At 43.8% G+C, this 12,843-nt stretch overlaps 1 long non-coding RNA gene across 3 annotated transcripts; it reads right to left on the bottom strand.

Annotated features, from left to right (window-relative positions):
- Positions 1-815: 815 nt before the first annotated feature.
- Positions 816-11,987, bottom strand: LOC147971353 (uncharacterized). 3 transcript variants are annotated; one of them, XR_015604638.1, is made up of 8 exons: positions 11,755-11,987; positions 11,604-11,661; positions 5,245-5,400; positions 4,239-4,325; positions 4,110-4,172; positions 2,585-2,898; positions 2,172-2,440; positions 816-1,175 (listed from the first exon to the last, which is right to left on the bottom strand). It is a non-coding gene; the product is annotated as an uncharacterized LOC147971353 (long non-coding RNA). The 3 variants fall into 3 exon arrangements; XR_015604637.1 differs by having other exon boundaries at positions 816-2,440; positions 4,249-4,325; positions 11,755-11,985; XR_015604636.1 differs by having other exon boundaries at positions 816-2,440; positions 11,755-11,985.
- Between the last annotated feature and the right edge of the window lie 856 nt (positions 11,988-12,843).

Genomic DNA, 12,843 nt, shown 5'->3' on the forward strand with positions numbered 1-12,843 from the left:
GATGTGATGATCGAGCCACCCTTAGACGTGAACTCCTCCACCAGATCTGTGCCCGTATCACCTGGCTACCAATAAAAGTTTCGGGGTAGCGCGTACTCATTGTCCATGAAGACAAGGTGATACCCTGCATGTTGTTGCACAAATATTTTGTAAAATATTTCAATAATATTTGATTGTATGAATGTGAATATTTGGAGTATAATATGATAAGTAGAACTAAAAATACATTCATACAAATACCAAATATTTATTATGTTTAACTATTGTATAGTTGTAAAATATTTTTAAATACCAATAGCAATAATAGAATAAAAATTCCCATGCATGTTAAAGTGGGCATTTTCCTATACATGGATGTATGTTGATACGAGTCATTTTTCATGCATGTTATATGTGGAGCCTAGCTCAGATGGTTATATTTTTTGTGGTGGAACCAGCCCATCAGGGTTTAAGTCCTAAACTTGGCATTGGTGCTCGCAACTTTTTTAATTTATTTTAGGTTTTCTCATTCTGTGGAGGATACATTCCCTTCAACTATGAAGGAAACTGTGTTGCCTTCGTCAATCTTAGGATGATGTGTCGATTCAGTCTTTCGAAGATACTCATAATGGTCGGATGTGCGTGCGTGCACACATTCATAGAGACTAGGGGTTGGGGCGCCACCCGGTGGCCCCTCCTGGGAGGAAGTTTGTGCGGTCCCAGCTTGACAAGCGACCTTTCCACCCCTTTTTTCTCTAATTGCTGGTGAACATGCACATATAAGCAAGAAATTTGCAATAGAATTTACAACTAATAACAAATCAAACAACCTTTGAACAAACAACAATATTTTAGGCCTTGATGCCTTTGGGTGGTGGATTATTCCCAACCAGATTAAACACTATATTATGAATAACAACAAAAAATTGTAAAACCAAACTGGCATAGAACCAATTGTACACTTGAGGGGCATGAGGTTGATGCTCGGCCAACAGTTGAAAGTTTACGACGACAGAGTTGAAGCTCCTCCTGTTCACCGGCTGAAGCTCTGCTAGCAGTAGATGTTTACAGTGACGCAAGAGATGCTATCTTTGCTCCTCCTGTTCACCGGCTGCTCCGTTAGATGCTTCGCAGCTGCCTGTCCGTCCCTCTGGTGTCATTGATCTCATCAACAACCTCCCTTGATTGGTCATCACCTTTGTGTCATACTATTTTTGTTACTGTCATTTGCATAATGTAAACTTATAGCTGTGTAAATAATGAATGTTTTGTATTAACACCCAATCTGAGTAACTGTGCGTACTAATCCTGCTTGTATATTTGTTAACGTGCATATGCAGTCCAAATGAGCGTCAGTTAAAAAAAGAATACACGTAATAGAATGCAGCACGAGAGTATTCACTCATAAAGCAGAAGGGGTAACTCGATGACCCAAAATCATGCCTAATTCTGGTTTGAACAATCAACAGATAAGGTATGCTCCTATTGCCTGAAATAGAAAAAATAACTTAAGAAGTACTATGATGGTGGCTATTAAAGAATGTGGTTATGACCAAAATGTAGTAATAAGAAAAGCATTGACTACCTAATGTATAAATTTAGAAAGAACCAGGAAAAAACAATATCTGCAACAATGGGAACTGCAAGTAAAATATTTTCTGGTGGTCCAATCGAATTCATATTAACTTGGAAGGAGATAAGCGCATGTGGAGTAAAATACACATCCGCTGAGATTTGAATTCCCTAGTAAGGATTTATGTTGAATGGAATCGACAATCATAATAATATGAGTAGTTCTTAGCTTTTCTTGAACAACAAATATAGCATAAATATATGAACATACACTAATTGGTTTCATGGGTGCCACATTACCACTGTCATACTTAATTCTTGATTGTATAAACTATAAAGAAAAAGGAAAAATGGCAGAAAGTAAAATAGTTTAGTAGTTCCACAATCCTTTTTTCTGTTCATAGATAACTGAAGGCTTGTGGGTTGCACATCTCTCTTTGTCGAACAGAAAAAAAGACTACCAAATGTGTCTTTCCTTTTTAAGGCCACATGATTTGTTAAGCCAAACAAATAATTCTACGAGAAAACTGAACATACACAAGATATCAGCATAACTATCAGAATGTAAGTTCCAAAATATCTATAAAATATCTTGCTGAAGTAACAATAATAATAAATACCTGAAAATTATCTACGTTGGCTTTCTTTGCTGACTGGTTATGTAGAAGTCCAGTACAAGTTCCCGAAATGCAAAGTCAAAGCAAATTTACATCCTCCAAGTGTTGATATTCATAGAAGCTAGAGATTTTTTCTTAATAAGAAATATTACATCCCCAATATGATGACAACACCATAAGATACATGTGACATGTGGGGTAATATAGTGGGCCCTGCATGTCCCAATAATTGGAATATTGAATTCTCTTGGATCAACTCCAAGCACTTCCGCCTGCAAAAAAGCAACAAGAGGAACAGTAAATGAGAAAGAGCCATAAGCATTGCAAGTAGAGTATCTAAGCACATGATGTTGAGCTTGAGCATGTAAAAGCTTTTTAAGATAAGATATTCAAGATAGTTTCCTCGGGCTGCATACCACAAAGGTGTTAGGCCTCGCCACATCAAATGTTGTCACTCCAAGGAGACGCTTGGGATAATAAGTTCTAGCTCTCTTGAAAACCTCCGCAGCAATGGGGGCGGTTGAGTTCACAGGGTTGCTGATCAAACTCACAATTGCATTAGGACACTCTTGGCAACGCCTTCACAGATTGAGCAAACAATCCTAGCATTTTTGTTGAACAGATCATCCCTTGTCATTCCTGGTTTTATTGGGAGTCCACCAAGGATGATGACAAGATCCATTCCCGTAAGTGCCACCTCAAGTTGTTGTTGGCCAAGGAAGCCACACACCTAAAAGTTACATCTTTAATAGTTATTTATCACATCAGTATCTATGGTCAAATGCAACACATCTAGATAAAACAGTCACATTATACCGTGCATTCTTATAAATCAAGCTGAAAGGACAAGAATATGTGTATGTGCAAGTTCCTGACTGGAACTATAAGACAAAGCAATACAAATGTAACACATTCAGACAACAGATCAGCTCTAAGAGAAAAGCAATGAAATCATAGATTGTAGATATTAACAGGCGCATGTGATGCAACAAGCTGCAGTATTAGAGGTTACATAAGCGATTCGATAGACGATAATGGCTCAGGTTATTCATGATTTTAGATGGTTAAAAACAGAGCATAGGTAGATCTTGATAGCAAGGGAAACATTAAGGCAACTTCAATAACAATGCATAAATTAACTTCAGTACTAACACGATGATTTTGGATATAAGTACTCAACCACAAATTCTGTGATACTTGGCAAACTATGAAATCATGTGTAACAATAGTATACAACGATGAAAATATTGCCCCAGTTTCACCGACACAGTGCCGTATCAGTTAACCAGCTGGTCAATGCATGTAGACCAGATAAATAACAACAGTCTAATAATCTTACATCATCTCTTGACCGCCACACCTTGTTCTAACCAACCTAAACCCGTTTGATGGATGCTTACCAAGACAGAAACATGCCAATAAAAGAGACCCCACATTGTTGTACATGTACCGTACAATATATGCCTAACTTCAGATGAGCAAAAAACCTACCACGTCTCCCTACTTTTCTACATTGTACCCCATGGGCATTTCCCTACGCTCTCGATTCCAAGGCAAAGGTACTCTTTTTCCCAGTACCCTAAAAGAACATGCACCGTAAGATTGACCTTTTGCGCCTCAAATAAAAATATACATATGCACAAATAGGAATGCTGACTTACAAAAGAATTACTTACACTGAACTTGGCATTAATATGTGCCATATCATTGGATAAAATATATAAGTGCATGCAATCCTTCTGTAAAGTAGGTTCAGTCCAGTTCCTCAGCAAATGATGCATTCTAAGTACTTCTGTGTACTTGTTTAACAGTTGAGTCTACAGTTTATGCAAAGTACGGCCAGACCATACTGAAATTACTCTTCGGATGAAGGATGTGAGAAGCCAAGAAATGCCTATTCTTGCAAAATTCATGATCTAGCATGATATGTAATGCACTTACCATCAGGATGCTCAAGGCCTTTAGATCACTTTCAGTCATGTGACGTAGGGCCGCCATGTCAACCTGTAACACAACAATTGTCAACCAAAGAAGAAAAAACAATGCAAAGATTTAGGTAAATAGTCAAACCTCCTCTTACTAGAAGGTAATAGAATACTTCTCAAGTCCAAGTGATTTCAGAAAACTGTCAAGGGGACTTTCAACCTACAAGCGTTCCTAAAAGAAAAAAAATTAGAACGGAAAGCAAAACAAGCTAGAAAGTGTATTTAAAATATCCAAATATGCAAGCTCACAATATTAAATCGGTTCAATGGAACTTTATGTCATCATAAAGTTCTCAGTGCCACTTTAGCTACTATTATATTTGGCGGTGAAAAAAATCATAAAGCAGACTGACTAAATGTTATTAACACCTATAAAGTGTAAACAACACAACTGTAATGCTAGAAATGCGGATGGTATAAGTAACATTTCCTAGCATATTCACTCTTTTCAGCAGTAAAGTGCACTATCTAGTAACATCTTAATATTATTTGCATCATATAATTCTACTGGCACTAAATGCATGTTGAAACATACATGACCAAAAGTGGCATCTAAGAGAATCGAGATACCTACTATGACATATTTCTATCATTCTGTGAAACCGTTCCTACTCAACAATGTTATCACTGTACATCATTTTATCAAAACAACTAAATTTGATAATTTATGATGCAATTAAAAGATGATGTGGCAGCACTATTTACCTATGCATTGTTCATATATATATCTCAGTATTTTTTTCATTCATAAGGTGAAGCGGTATATCTCAGCATTTTTTCATTCATAAATCACACCACGTGTTGCTTCAAATATATCACATACATCATGTTTCTAGGAGGTGCTAATTAAGTTCATACTAAAACAACCCACATCCAGCAAGTGATCAAATCTTCCTCGCACTCTCAAGTCTGAGACAACTATTTGGTAAGTGCAAGCTTTTCTTATGGAAATATGGATTCATTCTTATAACTGTCTAAAGAACATTAGCAGTGGGTGTTTTCAACAGACTGATCACCACAAACAAAGAACAGAGGAATATGGAGCCTGAGAACCATAAATCGAGAGGCCAAATGAGAGGGATAGGGCTCACAAGGAGGGTCTTCCCATTGCCTCATCGTCAACATCTGCTCGAGACACATCTTGCAGGAGTCGCCCATGCCTTATTCTTCAACCACCCCGACCTCCTCCCGTGGCTACCGTCAGCCCTTGCCTCCTCATCTGCACCCTTCTATTTTCTGCTTCAGCACTGGACATGAATAGAAGATTCAGCTAGCTAGTCATACTCTAGATCTAACAGAGGGTGCAACATACAAGTGAACTTGGCATACATCCATGCTCGACAGATCAAGTGAGACATAAACATATCACAGTGTACTTTGTGCCAAACAAATTCCCCATCCACGCCTTACTTCAGATTAGACATTTTCTCTGTACACGAATGGGAAGAGTCAATTTGTGCCTATATTTTGCTTTACCTTTTCTGCTAAAAGTGTCATGCACATCATCAAAAACAAGTTGTTGGGACACATGAAGTACTTTTAAAGCCTATCTTCAGAGACTCACAAAACTCAGAGAAAACCTTATAGAGCATATATGGTGTTATTGTTTCTATTTGTGCCTTCAAAATGTCAAATGTTCCATTCAAATACCCCGAAAACAATTTGTTCTTGCAATCATAATATTACAACAACACATCGCCCTTAAGATGTTCAGTGTGGCATATATCATGAAGGACCTAAAGATAGCAGTCCCATTATTGTCCGATAATGATACTAATTACTATTATTTTGTCGGAGAAGCAAACTAAGGAGTTACTTAAATGTAAAGGTCCGACTTCATACTTCGGAGAAATAGGCGCTATTGCGCCGATAGGAACCAGTGTGACAATAATCCATGTTTTTATAGTGACAGAAAATAGTGCCATCAACAAGATATCTGCAGAAGTGGAATTCACACCACATTGGTCATCTGCACTACCACTTTACAGAAAATAAGGGTTTGTCATATACGTACATTACCATGTAATCTCCATCTGTTTGTCTGAAAGAAATATGAAAATTAAACCCTCTCACCCAATCATTGTACTGCATAAATCATGCCCAGTGCCATGCTTGCGCCTTTATTCCTGGAGTATTTGCAGCCGGTGAGTCTATTTTTTATTTCTTTTGATTTACAGCTATTGGCATGAATTGGAACGTGCATTTGTGTAACGCCCTCGATGCGGCTATATCTCCCACGTGTCGAAGCACGACTTAGAGGCATAACCGCATTGAAAGCAACATTGCAAGTGAGGTAATCTTCACACAACCCATGTAATACATAAGGGAAAGAGTTGCATAGTTGGCTTACAATCGCCACTTCACACAATACATGAATAAAGCATTACATTCATCCAAATACACTCAAGGTCCGACTACGGAACCAAAATAAAAGAAGACTACCCCAAAAGCGACACAGATCCCCGATCGACCCCAACTGGGCTCCACTACTGATCAACTAGAACAAAACAACACAAAGGACACGATCTTCATCGAGCTCCTCCTTGAGCTTGGTTGCGCCACCTGCTCGGTATCATCGACACCTGCAAGCTGGTTTTGGAAGTATCTGTGAGTCATGGGGACTCAGCAATCTCACACCCTCGCGATCAAGACTATTTAAGCTTAAAGGTAGGGTAAAAGGTATGAGGTGGAGCTGCAGCAAGCGACTAGCATATATGGTGGCTAACATACGCAAATAAGAGCGAGAAGAGAAGGCAAAAGCACGTCGAACAACTATGATCAAGAAGTGATCCTAGAACAACCTACGTCAAGCATAACTCCAACACCGTGTTCACTTCCCGGACTCCGCCGAGAAGAGACCATCACGGTTACACACGCGGTTGATGTATTTTAATTAAGATCAACTTCAGGTTTTCTACAACCGGACATTAACAAATTCCCATCTGCCCATAACCGCGGGCACGGCTTTCGAAAGTTCAAATCCCTGCAGGGGTGTCCCTACTTAGCCCATCACAAGCTCTCACGGTCAACGAAGGATATTCCTTCTCCCAAGACAATCCGATCAGGCTCGGCATCTAGGTTACAAGACATCCTCGACAATGGTAAAACAAGTCAAGCAACACCGCCCGAATGTGCCGACAAATCCCGATAGGAGCTGCACATATCTCGTTCTCAAGGCACACTCAGATTGTCCAAACTTCCGGTAGGCCAGCCCAGAGTTGCCCCTGGTGGCCACCGGCGGCTGACAGGTTGGACCAACACTCAGAGGAGCACTGGCCCGGGGGGGTTGAAATAATGATGACCCTCGAGTCTGCAGAACCCAAGGGAAAGAAAAGGCTAGGTGGCAAATGGTAGAACCAATGTTGGGCATTGCTGTAGGAGTTTTATTCAAGGCGAACTGTCAAGGGGTTCCCATTATAACCCAACCGCGTAAGGAACGCAAAATCCGGGAACATAACACCGATATGATGGAAACTAGGGCGGCAAGAGTGGAACAAAACACCAGGCATAAGGCCGAGCCTTCCACCCTTTACCAAGTATATAGATGCATTAATTAAATAAGAGATATTGTGATATCCCAACAAAATATCCATGTTCCAACATGGAACCAAACTCCAATCTTCACCTGCAACTAACAACGCTATAAGAGGGGTTGAGCAAAGTGGTAACATAGCCAAACAACGGTTTGCTAGGACAAGGTGGGTTAGAAGCTTGGCTTCAACAATATGGGAGGCATGATAAGCAAGTGGTAGGTATCGCAGCATAGGCATAGCAATAGAGCGAGCATCTAGCAAGCAAAGATAGAAGTGATTTCGAGGGTATGGTCATCTTGCCTGAGATCCCGCAAGGAAGAAGAACGAGTCCATGAAGAAGACAAATGGACGTAGTCGAACGGATCCTCACAACACGATGTTACCGGATTACCGAGAAGAAGTGCACCGGAAAGAAAGCAAACAACATGGCATGATGCACAACAAGTATGATGCATGTCCGGTTTAATGGAGCATGGCATGGCAAAATGCACAAGCAACCCTACAAATTAGTGGAGCTCAATATGCAACTCCGTTGCATATTGACGAAACACCACGTGACTTATTTAGTTCGATCTTGTTTATGTACCCAACAATATTAAATGTTGGTTAACATGGCAAGGGGTGAAACACAACAAAACTACCTATCTAGGCAAGTTTAAATGAGGCCGGAAACAACGAACAACACTTCCGGATAATCCTCATATCCATTTATTAGGTTTGGTACTGTTCTGCCCTAACACAATTTTAGAGTTGTTAAACATGCAAAGAGATGCCACCATGATAAACTAGGCATTTTTCTACCCCATTTACATATAAAGATTAATTAAAACCGAGCTACAGTTAATTAGTTATGAAACAAATCATTTTAGCATGGCATTTAAGAAAATTTAAACAAACAACATTTTAAACATTTTAAACATGGGTGAAAATGACATATTATGAAGTAGATGAAAAACTAAACATATTTCATATATAATTCATTTTAATCCGATGCATGAATTGTGAGTTATTATATGCATGTTGTGCAAGGGGTTTTCTGTAAATCTGCAAACTCCTGGATATAATTAGATAAATCACTCCGCGGAAAAAAACATGAGTCAGGCCGAAACTGGCCCGAACTGGGCTCTACAGGAGCAATCCGAAGATGGGCTTCCTCACATTGGGCCTCACAGAGCTGGGCATTGCTGGAAGCGATGCTGGGCCGCGGCGGGAGAGAAGGCCGGCCCATGCAGCTGGCCAACGCAGTCAACGCGCGGCTGGACCGGGCTCCTCTCGCACGATCTGACGAGGCAGACAGCAGCGGTTCAGCGCGGCGGGACGAGGCAGCTCTGCAGTAGTCGAGGGCGGCGTCTGGCGCGATGCAGGGGACGGCGAGGGAACTTGGGCTCCGGGAAGACGGCGATGGGATGGAGATGGTGGGGAAAATGACCACGGTGATGGATCCAGGCCAGGTTCGTGCGGGGGCCCAGTGAAGAGGAGGTCGGGGACGGCCATGGGGTTCCTGTCAGCGGGAGGAAAGAGACAGAGAGAGGTGAGGTTCAGAGAAGAAATGGAAAAGGAAAGAAAAAGGATAGGCAGGGGAGGAGAGGGTCACCGGCGCGGCGTGAAGAGGCTCGAAAGGAGGTGCCTGGTCATCAGCTGGGGCGACGGCCTCGAGGACAGGCTCTGGGATCGATCTCCTGGGGCAAGAGACGGCGGGTTCAGGAGCATCAGATGTAGAGCGAGAGAGAGAGGGAAGGGAAGGATGCGCGGTGACTTGTTGCTGCTACTGCCGGCGAAGGCGAGCTCCGACTGGCGAGGTCGCCGGCCGACGGCAGGGTCGACGGAGACGCCCGAGCACGAGGGACTTGGGCGCGGGGTCGACTGCTACTGGCGCTGGGGTGCTCGGGGTTGCTGTTGCTGCAGGCTCGAGGATAAAAGGAGGAAGCCGCGACATGAAGTGGCTCTGGTCTCCAATGGTGTGAGCTGCCGGAGTGGAGGCAAGGCGGCGACTGCCTCGATCCCATCCGGATCGAGCGCTGGGAGACGGCGCGCTGTGGGGGTTGGCTCGGGGCTCAGGCAGGATTGGTGGGGAAGGAATTTTGGATCGGTTTGGTGGTTGGTTGGGTGCAGAGCTCGAGATGGATTGGAAGATGGCGGCGGCCGAGAGGAATCGATGGGACATCTCCCTAGAAGTTAGGGTTTTGTCCATATTTAGATTAGGGAGTTTTTATATAAGGAAAAGAGGGGAAGTTTAGGGGCTAATCCGTCCCTCCAAATAAAATCGAGCGGTCGAGAAAAATAGACTAGGAAGCCCAAATGAGAAAACGGAGACGTTTTGTAGATGTTCTGGGATGATCCGGACACAACGGTAGCAACAGCCCGAGTCGGGTCCGGGACAGCTTTCGGGCGCGCGCGCGAGGAGGGTCGCGGGATAACGAGAGAGGTTAGGTAGGGACTGGCGATGAGTAGTGGACTGAATAGACGGTCTCGAGCTGAGAGAAGAGAAGAGAGAGAGGCCCGGCGACTGTTTTCGGAGACCGAAAACGTCCGACGTTAGACCGGCTATACTGCCGCTATAGTTATCCGTTGGGCATCAAACGGACTCCGAACGTGATGAAACTTGGCAGGCGGCCTACTGACAACAAAACAACACCGCATGCCAACTTTCAACCCATTCCGAGAACATTTTCCGGCCACTTATAAAATATTATTTCGGACATGGCGCGGGCGCGTGCAAGTGTGTCTGGGCTCAGAACGGACAACGGAAGGAACTGGGAGAACTCAGGCGAATGCAAGTTTTGAAAACATGATGATGCAATGCACATGATGACATGAAAAGATGCGACACGCAAGCAAAAGACAAGGCAACAACAACGAATCACTGGAAGACACCTGGCGCGACAGTCTCGAGGCGTCACAATTTGGTCCTAGTAGGCTAGCACTGACAATAATTTGAACCTGTCAATTGGCTGATTAAATAAGCTTTCTCTGATTTCTATAGACGCAGTTGCAACAGTTAGCTGCAGCAACTGTATCTTTCTTTTGCAGGTGGGGCATGCGTTCGGACTGAGTTATACAATTATTAAATCAGCTTAATTGTTTAAACAATTTGCTCATGTTTGTGGCCTAACAATACCTTTGTTAATAGTTGTCAACTAAAAAAGGATCTACCTTTTCTAATGGTCGCCCGATAAAAGAGGATCTAGACCCTCATGAGTTTCCATTGTATAAAATTATTCTTTGCTAACAATAATTTTGCTAAGTTGCTTTCTACATCTTGGTGTTATTAGTCTAAATATTCTAATTCCGAAGGATGATTCTTAACAACAGATCTTTTAATAAATTTTAAACAACAATATCTTGTTAATTTTAGTTCTGTCTAGGATGATGAAATTCAATTTTGTTCTACTACAGATTAGTTTAAACATCTTCGGCTACGTATAAAGGCGAGCTCGCCGTGCCGCAGGCGCATGCTGCATACAGTCCGGTATGGACACCTTCAGTTCTGAATTTTTCCTTTGCAAGGGAATGTGGAGCATGGTTTTGCTACAGCTAGCCTCTTCCTTCATCCTCCGTTGGGTGGTGCCAAGGGTCAGATCAACAAATATGAGAGCTAATATGTGTAATATTCACTACTATTCTTCATGCATGTGTTGCTTTTTTCATTTTGCAACCAACAGATAATACCATGGCAGTTTGTTTAGCTCAATTACTAAGATGATATACATAATACTTTGAGAAAGTTCAACACGATATAAAATTGAATTAGGGGCATCTCAAATGACAAGTTATCTTTCTCTCATGTCCCGTTGCCATCTTAAAAGGAATCACCAGAGTAGTTATATACTTATATCATTCTTTTGGTTCTATTGCAGGTTCTTGACAAATGTCAATTTTTCAGAGCTGTCCAAGAGAAAGAAAGGGATTGGGCTCACTTGGTAGGGAAAGATGGCCTGCACGCCCGCCATGGTGCTCCTCCGTCACACCCGCATCCTGCACAAACCAAACGCACAAATCAAATCGACAAATCCGGAACAAGAAGAAGATGAGGTGAGGGGAGTGGAGGAGGATGGAAGGCGTAAGTACCTTTGGCGTCTACGTGCTGCAACCCATCGTCGGCGTCGAGGACCACCACATCAGTAAGCACCAAGAGAAGGCCGCCGCCGCCGTCGCCCTATCCCCATCCCCATCCATCCATGGGTGCGTGTGGGTCTAGGGTTTCGCCCCCATCCATCCATGGGTCGGATCAGACCTCCATGGCCGACCACGAGGCCCAGGTGGACGAGGGCGCGGGTGAGGGAAGGAGAGAAGGGGTGGGGGGGGGGGGGGCGCCAGCTGCGGGGGAGGACGCTGGTGGCGGCAGCGGTGGCTGCAGACGAGGGAGAGGGAGATGAATCGAGGGATGAGGGTCGGGGGCTGAGGGCCTGAGGCTGAGAGAACCCTCCGCTTTTTTTTCCTTCGGCTGTTTCTTTTTTGTCTTTAGCTAGTCCGATGTGGATGCAGCCAGTGAGCGCCCATGATGCACACGTTAATGTTTTGGATGGGTGTGTGCGTATGTATTAGTGACTGAGTTTGTATTATGTTAAAAAAGAAATAGTTGAAAGATTAGTTATGTACACTGAAATACTCCGCAAAATAATTGGTGTCACATGGGATAGGACATAGGAAAACGTTTAAAATCATCCGGTTGATGAATCGCGCTTGTAAGCCGTCTTGAACGATCGACACGCGTCAGGTGGGCTCCACGCGCCGCTTAGCTGGCTCCCTCCCTTATCCCGCGATGTGAAGCGCACAGCCAGACACGCCGGACCACCGTAGCTGCAGAGACACGCCACCGGGGCTGCAGTGGTGGCCGCCGGAGCTGCAGAAGAAGATGGAGGCTGGCGGGGCTGCAATGGAGCGCCGTTCGGGGGTCGTTGACGCCACCAGGGCTGCAATGGAGCTCCGTCGGGGCTGTGAAGGACCAGCCACTTCAATGCAGCAGGGGCGCTGCCGGCCGGTGCTGCAGAGCGTCGCCGGCGCCGTCGAGGGGGGCGCCTGGCACGCTGCGTTGCAACTTCGACCCGTGTTGCGAGCCTGCAACCCACTCGACGGTGCTGCATGTTGTATGGGGCGCGATGTCGTCAGGTCACCGGTGCTGCGATGCAGCCCTCGTCGCCGGTCACCGGTGCTGCG

This window comes from Triticum urartu, chromosome 5A (genome assembly GCF_056163025.1).
Source record: "Triticum urartu cultivar PI428250 chromosome 5A, HENAU_Tu73, whole genome shotgun sequence".
NCBI lineage: Eukaryota > Viridiplantae > Streptophyta > Magnoliopsida > Poales > Poaceae > Triticum > Triticum urartu.